This window comes from Neofelis nebulosa, chromosome 3 (assembly GCF_028018385.1).
Source record: "Neofelis nebulosa isolate mNeoNeb1 chromosome 3, mNeoNeb1.pri, whole genome shotgun sequence".
NCBI classification, from domain to species: domain Eukaryota; kingdom Metazoa; phylum Chordata; class Mammalia; order Carnivora; family Felidae; genus Neofelis; species Neofelis nebulosa.
Window position 1 is genome coordinate 52786853 of NC_080784.1, and position 16592 is coordinate 52803444.

The following is a 16592-nucleotide window of genomic DNA, read 5'->3' on the forward strand; positions in this document are numbered from 1 at the left end:
CCTCGCCATCCTCCCACATCCTTAGGAATCTGATATTATCAACTATATACTCCCTTCCTTGTCCTCATGCTCCTTTTCTCTTCCACATCTTTCTCATCCCCATTGAAATGTGTTCAAGTCATTTCCACCTTAAAACCTTCTAAATAAACTACAGTCTCAAAATGCTCTCCCTCTACTCTGACTTACTCTATAGCTACCACACTATCTCTTCCCAGGTACAACAGTCTTTGTAAAGAATTTAAAGAATGACTATATGAGAGGTTAAATAAGGAAGTGCCAACTGCCTAAAGTAGCTGTTGTCTACAAGTAAAATAAGAACTCCTATTTTCCTTTATTCTCACAACAGTTCTGATAACAGATGTATGGGTTTTTCCACATCAAGCACTTCTCCAGTTTTTAGTGGATATTGAATGGGTGTTCTACAGTTGAACTCAATTCTGACAACTAACTACCTGGAGTTAGTGCAGACCCCACAGGTTAAGGGCCAGTCCCACAACACTGCATCCACTTCAGATGCCAATCACAAATCTAGGTTGTCACTTACACTTCTGACTGACCCTCTATATATAAATCAGGAGTTCCTACGACCCCCCACCTCAGTTTCAATAATTTGCTAGAATAGCTCACAGAACTCAGTAAAGTGCTTTACTCACTATTACTAATTTATTATAAAGAATACAACTCAGGAATAACTGAATGGAAAAGATACATAGAACAAGGTATGGGAAGGGACATGGAGTTTTCAGGCCCTCTCTAGGTATGCCCCTGTTCCAGCACCATCATATGTTCACCAACCCAGATGTTCTCTGAGCTCCTTCAGTTAAGGTTTTTATGTAGGCATGATTGACTAAATCACTGGCCACTGGTGATTAATTCAATCTCCAGCTCTGGGGCTGTAAGTTCTAACCTTCTAATCAGGAGATCTTCTAATCAGGAGATCAGTTCTCTATCCTAAGGGGTTTTTCAAGTCACCATATTAACATAAACTCAGGTGTGGTTGAAAAAGGCTTGTTATGGATAAAAAAAGAGACACTCCTTTCTTCTTTATCACCCGAGAGCTACTTTAGGGGCCACGACGAGAACCACATATTAAAACAAAGATGTTTCTATTGTTCTTAGACTTAATAAATTACAAAGATTTTAAGGGTTCTGGCCAGGGACCCAGATGAAGACCACAACATATATTTCTTATGATATTACAAGATTACAACAATATTCCTCAGTTACCTACAAGAATCCCCAGTTACCTACAAGTCTCCCTAGCTACCTAGAAGGCTTTCCAATTATGTACAAGTCTTGCTCCCTCATTCCTTAAGGTCTCTTCTGTCACCTTGTCAGTTAGACCTCCCCAAACACTCTGTTAAAAACACCTGCTACCTTCCCAATCTGCACTCCCTATACTCTTTCCCTGCTTTATTTTCCTATAGTACTTATGATCATCTGATAGAGTCTATATCTTCAGGATTTATTTAATTTCTTTCTCTTCCACTAGACTATAACCTTAGTGAGGGCAAGGGCTTCTCATTTTGTATTTCCTCCTACATCCCTAGTTGTTAGAGAATTGCTTGGTACATATTAGACAATAAATAGTTGGAATGAATGAATGAATGAATGCCCTGAGAACAAAGGCTGGCCTCCCACTCAAGGTAGTTTGACATGGGAATGGTGTGCTTTTCCCTGATGAGTTGTATTATCTTGAACAAGTCAAAGTTTTTTTTCTCTCTCCTCATGGGTTTTTCCAGAGGATGAGCCAAAATAATGTGAAAATTAACTATGGTTATATGTCTAAAAGCACAATGTGGAGTAGTAATGGACTTGGAGCTGGGAAGAACTGGGTTTGGATCCTGGCATATTTAGAGTAATTAGTCAGCATTATTCAGGTAAACAGAACCAATAGGCTATTATATATCAAACATGTAATGATTTATTATTATAAGGAATTGGCTCATGCAATCATGTAGGATAAGAAGTCCCATTATCTGCCATCTGCAAACTGGAGACCCAAGAAAGCCATTGATGTAGTATGAAGCCAGAGAGCCAGAAGGCCAATGGTGTAGTTCTAGTCCAAGTCCAAATGCCTGAGAAACAAGAAAAATGGTGATGTAAGTTCTACTCCAACTCTAAAAGCCTGAGATCCAGAGGGTTAATTGTGTAAGTCGGAGGGCCGAAGGCTGATGTCACAGCTCACATAATCAAGCAGAGAGAAAAATTTCCCCTCTTCCACCTTTTTGTTCTATTCAGGCCTTCAAGTGATTGGAAAATGTCTGCCCACATTGGGAAGGGCCATCTTCTTTATTCTATGGACAAATTCAAATGCTAATCTCATCTGAAAACACCCTCACAGACACACTCAGAAATAATGTTTAACTAAATATCTGGGCACTCCATGATCCAATCAAGTTAACACATAAAATTAACCCCTAGATCCAGTAACTTGTGATCTGGTCTGGTTCCTTAACTTGTCCTAGGTTGCTTTCTTCACTGTGAAATGAGGAAAGGAGATAACTTGGTCTAGTTTACAGAGTTGTTCTCCAGATTAAATGTGATGGGAAATGCAAAACCTTGACATGCAGGAAGCCATCAGAACCAGCCAGTGCCTTATCCTTCCACAACGCCAGGTACCTCACTCAGAATCCAAGAGGGTTAGATGTAAAGATGACCTCAGAGACTGTATACCTAGGACAATGATCATGATCTTCCCCTGACCAAAAATGCAAAGTTGGTGATTAACTTGTAAACTGGACTCCAGAACACTACTGCATCATCACAGCAAGTATCTTTGGGATGCATTACAATGCAGTTGTGGACTGCATGTGTGTATCCCCCTCCAAATTCATTTGTTGAGACCTAACTCCAATGTGACAGGATTTGGAAGTGGGCCTTTGAAAGATAATTAGGTCATGAGGGTGGAGTCCTCATGAATTGGATTAGTGTCCTTATAAGAGACAGGGAGAGATCTCTCACTTGCCATGTGATGACCCACTGAAAAGGCAGCTGTTTGAAAACCATGAAGAGAGCCCTAAGAACCAACCATACTGGCACCCTGAGTTTGGATTTCCAACTTCCAGAACTATGAGATATAAATATCTGTTGATTAAGTCACTCAGTCTAGGGCACATGTAGGCCTTGAATAACATGGATTTTTAACTGCACAAGTCCACTTACACATATTTTTTCCAATAAATTCTGTGGAAAAATTTTTGGAGATTTGCAAAAATTTGGAAAAACAGACAAATTGCATAGCCTAGAAATATCAAAAAAATTTAAAATTTTGGTGTGCCACAAATGCACAAAATACATGTATATACTAGATTATTTTCTCATTTACTGCTATAAAATACACACATATTTCTTAAAAAAGGTTAAAATTTGTCAAAGCATAGGCACACAAAAATTATAGACCATACATGGAACAATTCACAGTCAAATAAGAAATAAAAAGTAAACATAAAAATGCAGTATTAAATCATAACTGCATAAAATTAACCATACTGTATACTGTACTACTGTAATAATTTCATAACCATCTCCCATTGCTATTGCAGTGAGCTCCAGTGTTGGGAGTATCCACTTAAAATGCTGTGATGCCAAGCTGTTGTCTTTCCAGTAAACTGTATATTGCAGTAAAAAGTGATCTCTCATGGTTCTTGTGTATTTTTCATTATGTTTAGTGCAATACTGTAAACCTTGAGTAACACTATACACCCATATGAAGTGTTACTAGTGATACTGATAGTGATCCCAAGAAGCAGAAAAAAAGTCATGACATTACAAGAAAAAGTTTCTTTCAAATGTATCATACGCTGACATGTGCAGCTGTGGTTGCCCGCCATTTCCAAGATAAATGAATCCAGCATAAGGACGTTTGTAACAAAAAGAAAAGGAAATCCATGAAGACATCACTGCAGCTATGCCAGCAGGTGCAAAAACCTTGAACTTTTGCAAAGTGCCTTTTTACCTCATATTAAAAATGCAGCTTTCATATGGGTGCAAGATTACTATAAGAAAGGCATGCCTCTAGCCTCTAATATGATTTCAGGAAAAGCAATGTCATTATATAACAACAAAGCAAAAGGAAGGCGAAGGATCTAAACTGGTGAATTTAATGCCAACAAAGGATAGTTTGATAATTTTAAAAAGAGGTTTAGATTAAAAAATGTCAAGATAACAGGAGAGCAGCTTCTGCTGACCAAGAAGCAGCAGATTAGTTCCTAGATGGCATTAAGAAAAGGACACCTACCAGAAGAAGCCAAGATGGCAGAACAGCATGGAAGTTTTTTGTGTGTCTCGCATCCATGTAATACAGCCAGACCAACACTAAACCATCCTGCACACCTATTGGAGGATTGGAGGATTAACACAACAATCTGCACAACCTGAACCACAGAATTCACCAGGTATGCGGTGCTGACAAGTGAACTTGGGGAGTGAGAAGCTGCGGGAAGGGAGGTGCTTCTGCGGGTGGAAAGAGGATGGAGACCAGGGGGAGAACACAGGAAAAGCACCCCTCCCCAAAAGCAGCTGGAGAGAACGTAATAAATTGGAAATAGCCTCAGGGACTAAACTAAAAAGGGAGAAAGGAGAAAGGAGAGGGTTGGAATTCCATTAAGACTGTAAACAAGGGAAGTGCAAAGGCTGCAACTCCACAGCTAGATACCTGGCAGTGCTCTGGTGGGAAGGGTGAATCACCAGGAACAGAGTGGGGTCTGGGAGGTTCTCGGGCCACATGGGGAAAAGCGGTTCCACTGCTGGATGGACATTTGGTAGAGACTATTGAAGCCACCTGGTCCCAGAAGACCCCAGAAAACGGCTACAATTGCTGGTGCTGGAAAAGGGTCGTTAAGGGTGAAGCCTGGTTCCAGCTGTGTACTGTGATTTTCCATAATCCCTGAAATGCTGCTGCTACACAATCTCTTGAACTTTTTCTGGGGCAGGATGGCACCTGACACAGTCTCGGGGCACTGGCAGCAGAAGGCTCCAGCAAGCGTTTGTGGGTACAGCCAATGTTTGGCCATTGCTCATTCAGCCATTGCTCGGTGAGACCCTTCCACAGAGGGGCGGAACGGGTCAAAGCCACAGTCTTTCAGAAGTAAGGGCCCAGGGAAGGCAGCCGCATCTGAGACAAAACTTGGGAGACAGGTATTGCCTGGGGCTTGGTCATGGAGAGTGAAAAAGGGGGGAGTGGACGAGAGCTGAAGACAGAGGATGGGTGCGCAATTGCTGATCCAGAACAGACTGGGTACATGGGTGACATCATTTTCACCACTCCCACGCATGCGCATACGCACCTGCAAGCCTCACAACAATCCACCCCAGTAGGCTAGCATCGCCATCTAGTAAAGAACAGAGCCATTGCACTGAGCCCCGCCCAACTGGGCCAACCTCGCTCTTCAAGAACACAAGTCTCACCTCCTACTTAGTTTACAGACTATAAAGCACTTCATAGTCTGTCTTCTAGGGGAAAACGAAGTAATTTCACTCCTGTTTCAATCTGTTAGCAAGTCCATCTATTCGATTTTCTTTTTTTTTCCTCTTTTTTACTTCTTTTCTTTTTCTTGAATACACAAAAAGAAAAAATTCATTTTATTTTCAATTTTTATTAAAAATATTTTTCTTTAATTTTTTTACTATATTTTTTACTTTTGTGTAAATTTTTTCCAATTCTATTTTACTTCCATCGTTTTATTTTAGTCTACTACAGTGTATTCACTTTTTCAAATTCTCAAATGATTTTTTTTTCTTTTTTTTCTCTTTTTTGTCTCTTTTCTTGAATATAGAAAAAGAAAAAATTCATTTTTATTTTCAATTTCTAGTAAAATATTTTTAATTTTTTTCTACTATATTCTTTACTTTTGTGTAATTTTTTTCAAATTCTATTTTACGTCCATCATTTTATTTTAGTCTACTTCAGTGTATTCACCTTTTCAAATTTTCAAAAAATCGCCTTTTTATTTTTTCTTTTTTTCCTCTTTTTTGTTTCTCTTCCTTTTCTTGAATATAGAAACAAAAAATTCATTTTATTCTCAATTTCTGATAAAAATATTTTTCTTTAATTTTTTGATACTATATTCTTTATTTTTGTGTAAATTTTTTCAAATTCTACTTTACTCCCATCATCTCATTTTAGTATACTTCAGTGTATTCACTTTTTCAAAGTCTCAAACAATATCCTTTTTTCATCCCCTCCCTTTTTTTCTCTAATCTGTCAAGCCATTTTCAACACCCACACCAAAACACCTAGGATCCAGCATCATTTATTCGATTTATGTGTGTGTGTGTGTGTGTTTAATTTTTTAATTTTAATATTTTTTAATTTTAAATTTTTTATTTTAATTTTTCTACCTCATTAATACCTTTTTTCTGCTCAAAATGACAAAATGAAGGAATTCACCCCAAAAGAAAGAGCATGAAGAAACGACAGCCAGGGATTTAACCAACACAGATACAAGCATGATATCTGAACCAAAATTTAGAATCGCGAGAATAAGAATACTAGCTGGCGTTGAAAATAGGTTAGAATCCCTTTCTGCAGAGATAAAAGAAGTGAAAAATAGCCAGAATGAAATTAAAAAATGCTATAACTGAGCTGCAATCATGGATGGATGCCGCGGTGTCAAGGAAGGCTGAGGCAGAACAGAGATTCAACGATATAGAGAACAAACTTATAGAGAATAATGAAGCAGAAAAAAGAGGGAGATTAAGGCAAAAGAGCACTATTTAAGAATTAGAGAAATCAGTGACTCATTAAAAAGGGAAAACATCAGAATCATAGGGGTCCCAGAAGAGGAGGAGACAGAAATAGGCATAGAAGGCTTATGTGAGCAAATCATAGTGGGAAACTTTCCTAACCTGGGGAGAGACATAAACATTAGAATCCAGGAAGCACGGAGGACCCCCATTAGATTTATCAAAACCCGACCATCAACAAGGCATATCATAGTCAAATTCACAAAATACTCAGACAAGGAGAGAATCGTGAAAGCAACAAGGGAAAAAAGGCCCTAACCTACAAGGGAAGACAGATCAGGTTTGCAGCAGACCTATCCACAGAAACTTGGCAGGCCAGAAAGGAGTAGCAGGATATATTCAGTGTGCTGGATCAGAAAAATATGCAGCCAAGAATTCTTTATCCAGCAGGATATCATTCAAAATAGAAGGAGAGATAAAAAGTTTTCCAGACGAACAAAAATTAAAGGAGTTTGTGACCACTAAACCATCCCTACAAGAAATTTTAAGGAGGACTCTCTGAGGGGAGAAAAGATTGAAAATTATATATATATATATATATATATATATATATATATATATGCAACAAGGATTAGAAAGGACAAGAGAACACCACCAGAAACTCCAACTCTACAAGCATCATAATGGCAATAAATTCATATCTTTCAGTACTCACTCAAAACGTCAATGGACTCAATGCTCCACTCAAAAGATATAGGGTAACAGAATGGGTAAGAAAATAAGATCAAGGGGTCTATCCACCAAGAACACCTAACAATTGTAAACATTTATGTGCCAAATGTGAAAACACCCAAATATATAAATCAACTAATCACAAACATAAAGAAACTCATTGATAGTAATACCATAATAGTAGGAGACTTCAACACCCACTCACAGCAATGGACAGATCATCTAATCAAAAAATCAACAAGGAAACAATGGCTTGGAATGACACACTGGACCAGATGGACTTACAGATATATTCAGAATATTCCATCCTAGAGCAGTAGAATATATATTCTTCTCCAGTGCACCTGGAACGTTCTCCAGAATAAACCATATACTGGGACACAAAACAGCCCTAAATAAGTACAAAAAGATCGAGATCGCACCATGCATATTTTCAGACCACGACACTATGAAACTCGAAATCAACCACAAGAAAAATTTTGGAGAGGTAAAAATACTTGGAGATTGAAGAACATCCTACTAAAGAATGAATGGGGTAACCAAGCAGTTAAAGAGGAAATTAAAAAGTATATGGAAGTCAATGAGAATTATAACATCACAACCCAAAACCTTGGGGACGCAGCAAAGGCGGTCATAAGAGGAAAATATATAGCAATCCAGGCCTTCCTAAAGAAGGAAGAAAATTCTCGGACACACAACCTAACCTCACACCTTAGGGAAGTGGTAAAAGAACAGCAAATAAAACCCCAAACCAGTAGAAGACAGGAAATAATAAAGATTAGAGCAGAAATTAATGCTATCGAAACCAAAAAAAAAAACCAGTAGAACAGATCAATGAAACCAGAAGCTGGTTCTTTGAAAGAATTAACAAAATTGATAAACCACTAGCCAGTTTGATAAAAAGAGAAAGGAAAGACCAACATAAATAAAATCAAGAATGAAAGAGGAGAGATCACAACCAAAAAGCAGAAATAAAAACAATAATAAGAGAATATTATGAGCAATTATATGCCAATAAAATGGGCAATATGGAAGAAATGAACAAATTCCTAGATACATATACACTACCAAAACTGAAACAGGAAGAAATAGAAAATTTGAACAGACCCATAACCAGTAAGGAAATCGAATTCGTAATCAAAAATCTGCCAAAAAACAAGAGTCCAGGGCCAGATGGCTTTCCAGGGGAATGCTACCTAACATTTAAGGAAGAGGTAACACCTATTCTCTTGAAGCTGTTCCAAAAAATAGAAATGGAAGGAAAACTTCCAAACTCTTTCTATGATTCCAAAACCAGGCAGAGATCACACTACAAAGGAGAACTATAGACCAATTTCCCTGATGAACATGAATGCAAAAATCCTCAACAAGATATTAGCCAACCGGATCCAACAATACATTAAAAAAATTATTCACCACGACCAAGCAGGATTTATACCTGGGATACGGGGCTGGTTCAATATCTGCAAACAATTAACATGATTCATCACATCAATAAAAGAAAGGAAAAGAACCATATGATCCTCTCCAAAGATGCAGAGAAAGCATTTGACAAAATACAGCATTGTTTCTTGATAAAGACCCTCAAGAAAGTAGGGGTAGAAGGAGCATACCTCAAGATCAGAAAAGTCATATGTGAACGACCCAATGTTAATATCATCCTCAATGGGGAAAAACTAAGAGCTTTCCCCCTAAGATCAGGAACAAGACAGGGATGTCCACTCTCGCCACTGTTATTCAACATAATATTGGAAGTCTTTAGACTCTGCAGTCAGACAACACTAAGAAATAAAAAGCATCCAAATTGGCCAGGAGGAGGTCAAACTTTCACTCTTTGCAGATGACATGATACTCTATATGGAAAACCCAAAAGATACCACCAAAAAACTGCTAGAATTGATTCATGAATTCAGCAAAGTTGCAGGATATAAAATCAATGCACAGAAATCGGTTGCATTCCTATACACCAACAATAAAGCGACAGAAAGAGAAATCAAGGAATCGATCCCAGTTACAGTTGCACAAAAAACCATAAAATACCTAGGAATAAATCTAACCAAAGAGGTAAAAAATCTATACAGTGAAAACTATAGAAAGCTTATGAAAGAAACTGAAGAAGACACAAAAAAAAATGGAAAAGGATTCCATGCTCCTGGATAGGAAGAACAAATATTGTTAAAATGTTGATACTACCCAAAGCAATCTACGTATTCAATGCCATCTCTATCAAAATAACACCAGTGTTCTTCACAAAGCTAGAACAAATAATCCTAAAAATTGTATGGAACAAGAAAAGCCCCAAATAGCCAAAGCAATCTTGAAAAAGAAAACCAAAGCAGGAGGCATCACAATCCCAGACATCAAGCTATACTACAAAGCTGTAATCATCAAGACAGTATGGTACTGGCACAAGAACAGACACTCAGATCAATGGAACAGAATAGAAAACCCAGAAATGGACCCACAAACGTATGGACAACTAATCTTTGACAAAGCAGGAAAGAATATCCAATGGAATAAAGACAGTCTCTTCAGCAAGTGGTGCTGGGAAAACTGGACAGCGACATACAGAAGAATGAACCTGGACCACTTTCTTACACCATACACAAAAATAAACTCAAAATGGATGAAAGACCTCAATGTAAGACAGGAAGCCATCAAAATCCTCAAGGAGAAAGCAGGCAAAAATCTCTTTGATCTTGCCCTCAGCAACTTCTTACTCAACATGTCTCTAGAGGCAAGGGAAACAAAAGCAAAAATGAACTACTGGGATCTCATCAAAATAAAAAGCTTCTGCACAGCGAAGGAAACAATCAGCAAAACTAAAAGGCAACCGACAGAATGGGAGAAGATATTTGCAAACGACATATCAGATAACAGGTCTGTATCCAAAATCTACAAAAAACCTATAAAATTCAACACCCAAAAAACAAATAATCCAGGGAAGAAATGGGCAAAAGACATGAATAGACACTTCTCCAAAGAAGACATCCAGATAGCCAACCAACACATGAAAAAATGCTCAACATCACTCATCATCAGGCAAATACAAATCAAAATCACAATGAGATACCACCTTATACCTTCAGAATGGCTAACATGAATAACTCAGGCAACAACAGATGTTGGTGAGGATGCAGAGAAAGAGGATCTCTTTTGCATTGTTGGTGGGAAGGCAAGCTGGTGCAGCCAGTCTGGAAAACAGTATGGAGTTTCCTCAAAAAACTAAAAATAGAACTACCTTACCACCAGCAATTGCACTCCTAGGCATTTATCCACGGGATACTGGTGTGCTGTTCTGAAGGGGCACATGCACTCCCGTGTTTATAGCAGCACTATCAACAATAGCCAAAGTGTGGAAAGAGCCCAAGTGTCCATCGATGGATGTATGGATAAAGAAGATGTGGTATATATATATATATATATATATATATATATATATATATATATATTAGAGTATTACTCGGCAATCAAAAAGAATGAAATCTTGCCATTTGCAACTACGTGGATGGAACTGGAGGGTATTATGCTAAGTGAAATTAGAGAAAGACAAATATCATATGACTTCACTCATACGAGGATTTTAAGAGACAAAACAGATGAACGTAAGGGAAGGGAAACAAAAATGATATAAAAACAGGGAGGGGAACAAAACAAAAGAGACTCATAAATATGGAGAACAAACAGGGTTACGGGAGGGGTTTTGGGAGGAGGGATGGGCTAAATGGGTAAGGGGCATTAAGGAATCTACTCCTGACATCATTGTTGCACTAAATGCTAATTAATTTGGATGTAAATTTTAAAAAATAAAACATAAAATAAAAAAAAAGGACACCCACCTGAACAGATTTTTTCATGCGGATGAAATTGCCCCATTCGGGGAGTTGGGGGAGCCACAAAGGACATTTATTACTATGGAGGAAGAGCAAGCACCAGTATTTAAGGCAGGGAGGATAGGCTAGCTCTACTGTTTTATGTCAACGTTGGGTTTATAATCAGGACTGCTATTATCTATATAAGTTGCTAACCCTGAGTCTTGCAGGGAAAAGATGAACACCAGCTTCCAGTTTTTTGGTTGTATAACAAGAAGGACTAGACAACAAAAACCTTTTTTCTGGATTGGTTCCATCGATGCTTTGTTCTTGAGGACAGAAAATACCTTGCCAGTAAGGGACTGCCTTTTAAAGTTCTTTTGAGATTGGAAATGCTCCTAACCATACAGAGGCCCATGAGCTCAACACCAAAGGCCTAGAAGTGATTTTATCATCAAACACATCTGTATTTTAGCCCCTAGATCAGGAGGTCATAAGGATCTTTAAGGCTCATTACACATGGTACTCTGTGTAAATGATTATCAAAGAAAGAGAATCCTGATAGAACATGAAGGTCTGACGGAATTACACCATTGAAGATGCTATCATTGTTATAGGAAAAGCCATGAAATCCATCAAGCCTAAAACAATAAATTCCTGCTGGAGAAAACTGTCCACATGTTGTGCATGACTTTACAGGATTTACAGCACAACCAATCAAGGAAATCATGGAAGAGATTGTGGATATGGAAAAAAAAAGTGAGGCGTGAAGGGTTTTAAGATACGGGTCTTGGAGAAATTCAAGAGCTAATTGACACCACACTAGAGGAATCAACAGAAGACAACTTGATGGAGATGGGTGCTTCTGAACCAGTGCCAGATGATGAGGAAGATGTAGAAGAAGCAGAGCTAGACAATCTGGCAGAAGCATTCTTATTATTGAAGACTGCTTTTGACTCTTTTTCAACATGGACCCCTCCTAGGCACAGCCACTGAAACTAAAGCAAGTGGTGGAAAAAAAGTATTGGTACAATATAGAAACATTTTCAGAGGGGGAAAAATAGCAAAAAAGTCAGACAGAAATTATGTTGTATTTCCATAAAGTTATACCAAGTGTGCCTGTGTCTCCTGTCTCCCTTCCACCTCCTCCACCTCTCCTGCCTCTATCGCCCCCGGGGACAGCAAGACCAAACCCTCCTCCTTTTCCTCCTCAGCCTATTCAATATGAAAAACAATGAGGATGAAGACCTCTATGATGATCCACTTCCACTTAATGAATAGTAAATAATCATCATGCCATATAGTTAATAAACCTTCAGTGGTGTGTGTGTGTGTTTGTGTGTGTGTGTGTGTGTGTGTGTGAAAATCTAATAACTGTAAGGCAAAATCTGTACAAGACATTTTGTTTTGTTCATCATCATTGCCTAAGTATTCATTGTCTAGAACATTGTGTGCAATACTTGTATGGAAGTGTATAGCCTCTCCTACATAGGCATAAGGTGAGTGATATTTAATATAGATTAATCATGTGTTAACTTTGTTACTGTTTTAAAACTTTGCTTCAAAAAATTACATTTCTGTACAGTATTCCTCTCTCATAATTGGAGAAACTGCATATCATCACAGGTAAGTGGTTTTTAAAAAACTGTAACAATGTTACTAATACTGCATTATGAACATTACTATAATACTACTTGCCATAAAAAAATTTAAAACAATTCACTCATTAGTGTATAAGCAAGGCTACCATGATACAACCATATCAATTATACTAGGCTACAAAGCAATCATATTGCTGCTTCAATGCATGGATCATTATACCTTTAAAGAAATATGAATTTATTTTTCACCTTATATTTTCATTTTTGATGTCTAGTGTTAGTAATATTTATAATATTTACAATGTTTTATATCATATAAGACAGTGTTGATGTAGGCACTGACAAATAATTCATCTTGTAAACAGATGATGTAAACTTACAATATTAATAAATATAGTACTGCACTGTCAACATATATTCTCTTCCTTATGACTTTCTTAGTAAGATTTTTTTTCTCTAGCTTACTTTATTATAAGAATACAGTATATAATATACATAACATACAAAATATGTGTTAATCAACTGTTTATGTTATTGGTCAGGCTTTCAGTGGACAGGACATTATTAGTAGTTAAGTTTTTAAAGAGTCAAAGTTATATGGGGATTTTTGGCTGCAAGGCAGGTCTGTGTCCCTAACCCCGTATTGTTCAAGCGTCAACTGTATTTGTTATAGCAGCCAGAAGTGACTAAGACACATTGTGACCGTAGCCCGATCCTGTCAAACCTAATAGATAGGTCCTCTTATACCCTGTGTAGAAATAAGGAAAACTCTGAGAGGAGAAAGAACTTGCCCAAGACCCTTTATAGAAGTGGAGGAGGCAGGATTTGAAGCTAATTATGTCTGACTTCTGAAATCACTTTCTTTCTTTAATATGAAATTTATTGTCAAACTGGTTTCCATACAACACCCAGTGCTCATCCCAACAGGTGAGCTCCTCAATGCCCATCACCCACGTTCCTCTCCCTCCCACCCCCCATCAACCCTTGCAGGGCCTCTTTCCTTGGGGGTCCCCTTGCCTCCTCTCCCTCCCACCCCCCATCAACCCTTCCCGGCCTCTTTCCTTGGGGGTCCCCTTGCCTCCTCCAGGAAAGCCCATGGGTGGGTCCCCTGTGCAATCCATACTGCACAAACTGTACACACTCCAGAGCCTAAGTTGTTGGTCAACCACTGTCTCATTTCCAGAACTCCCAGGTGGAGTCATACTCTAGCCTCAGCTTCCCAGGGACTCCAGGAAGCTCTCTATCTTAGTCTTAATTGACATTTCTCAATGTGGTTCAGGATGATTCACACTGGAATCATCTGGAAGCAACTGTTAAAATGCTTAGATCTGGCTCCCCACCACTTCCCAATCCACTGGATTAGCATCTGAAGGAAGAAACATGGAAATCAACATTGGAGTTACCAGATAAAATACAGAACTCCAGATACATTAGGATTTCAGACAAACGATTTTTTTTTTAGTGCATGTATGCCCCAAACATTGCATGGGGTACATATACTAGAAATACATTCTTTACCTGAAATTCAAAATTAGGGCACCTGGGTGACTCAGATGGTTAAGCATCTGACTTCAGCTCAGGTCATGAGCTGCGGTTTGTGAGTTCGAGCTCTGCATCGGGCTCTGTGCTGACAGCTCAGAGCTTGGAGAGTGCTTCAGATTCTGTGTCTTCCTCTCTCTCTACCCCCCCCCCCGCTCATGCTCTGTCTCTCTCTGTCTTTCTCAAAAATAAACAAAAAAAACCCAATCAAACAAACAAAATTAAGTGGGCATCCCGTATTTTTATTTGATGAATCTTACAACCCTAATCTGCACTGAATGAGCTCCCCAGGCTGCACATCAAAGTCAGTGATCTATTGGCCAGGACTGAGGTAAATAAAGTTACTATGATAATGCCACCCTGGGAACCTCTGAAGCATCAACCAGGCAGTAGTCCCATAAGTAACCTATGTCACCATGTGCCATCTTTTCTCTTTGGACTTCTATAGATTCCTTATAGAGCACTGAGGTTTCTCTCCACATCTGGGCCCCCATGTTTGCCTAATTCAGGGGGAGGTATTTCAATTGTAGTCTATAGGAATGGTACCCACTGGAGATGTGGCTGTGTACAGTGGCTCTGTCCCCTCCTGTTCCCCTCCATCAGTTCAGGCATTTTGTAATCTCCTGTTATAGTGAAAAGGCTTGACAAAAGAGAAAAAATGCTGGGCAGTGAATGAGTATTTCACAAGAAACAGGGCCCAAGTCATATTAACAGGAAAGATATAGACCCAGAAGGAAATGGATCTTCCTAGAGGTGAGCTGTGCTTGTGTCCAGATATTTTTGTAGAAAATGAGCAGCAGTTTAGGGGATGTGCCCATCATCCTTGCCTCCCCACAAGTAGAGATTAGCAGTAAGGGTCCGGGTTCCTCCCCTCTACATCCACATCCCCAGAACCTGAACAAAGGGGAAAACCACCAGCATTCAGTAGTGGTGTGAGTAGCAGGGCCAGGGGAGGAAGAAAGCTGAGTCTAAAGAAAGAGCAGAGGGAAAGCAGGAGCTTCCCAGTGAGTAGGGCCCAGTGACCCGGTATGCTTTGGTACCTTTACCCATATGCAAGTAAAAGAAAAAAAAAAAAGTTAGCCCTTCATCAGGCCTCCTCTGTTTGAAGAGGCAGATTATCATAAAGAACAGATGGGGAATGCACCATCCCATGGCCACAAAACAGGCCCTGGCCCCACCCTCAGAAAGGACACCTAGATGCTGAGGAGCAGCTACCTGCAAGGGTAGGACAAGAGGAGGAGTGAGTGACTTGTCCTGGAATTTCTCCCCTCAGGAAGTAGCTGGAGCCACATTCTTGGTATAGTAAAGAGGGGCCACCACCCAAGTCACGTGATCTTATTTTGGGCTTTATAACTTTACTGGTGGACCCTATCATTCCTTTTTTTGGAAGTAAGAACACCAAGGGAGCAGGCTAGACAGAGTAGACATCATGGTCTGGAAAATGACCTGTGGTCACTTTGGGAACTGAAATTAGTAAGATTCACTTCCTAACACTGGGCCTGGCCAGTGGCCAGAAAGGCAGTACTGAGGATGGTTAGGTAAAGTCCCAAATAAGTGTGCTGAAAGTTCAGGGGGAAAATAGTAAGGTCTAAATCCCATGACTGAGGTGTTGACATAAGGAGAAGCCATGGACCAGGAATTTACACCTCAGATCTGACCTTTCCATCTTTAGAAATGGACAGGGGCATATCTGGAGATTTGGAGGCCATGCATAATCAACCCAGAAAGTGGTGGGAGCAAGGATTGTCACCGGCTGGGCTGGGCATGAGGGGACGCCAGAGCCTCTGAACCCAGCATGGGAGGGTCACACCTGCAGCTTCAGATCAGAGGCCTGAGCAGAAAACCTTAAGGGCAAATGTACTGGGTAGAGCATTAGTGCTGGGAGAGGCCTCTTGGCCTCCTGGAACTTCTGCCCAATCTATAGATCCAGCCTGGCAACCCCTTGCTGATGTCTTATACACAGATTCACAGAGAACCCTTTACATGACCAGCTTTGTGGAATAGGCATTTGAGCCTTTAAAAAGGGTGGGGGTGACAGAGACAAAAGCAAGGTGCCTACCAAGGACTCAGTGAGGGACAGGTCCTGCCCAGATCAGCAGGAAGGGAAGCTTAGACAAGAAGGCTTCAAGGATGAGGTCCTTCTGTGCAACCACCTTGAAAACAAAATGGCAGGAGGAGAAGGCTGCATGACCTGAGTTCTCAAACTCACAGACCATTGTGA

The 16592-nt window shown here is 39.5% G+C and overlaps 1 protein-coding gene across 9 annotated transcripts in view; it reads right to left on the reverse strand.

Moving 5' to 3' along the window:
• PRSS51 (serine protease 51) overlaps window positions 1-16592 on the reverse strand; it is a 60007-nt gene that overhangs the window by 41220 nt on the left and 2195 nt on the right. Inside the window, exon 1 of one of the 9 annotated variants that reach the window (XM_058720809.1) lies at window positions 16431-16544. The exons of 7 other annotated variants lie outside the window; for them this stretch is intronic. The gene's annotated coding sequence lies outside the window, so the exon portion shown is untranslated. Of the gene's footprint in view, window positions 1-16430; window positions 16545-16592 lie in introns of those variants that run through there. One more of the 9 variants, XM_058720814.1, reaches the window with a different exon arrangement.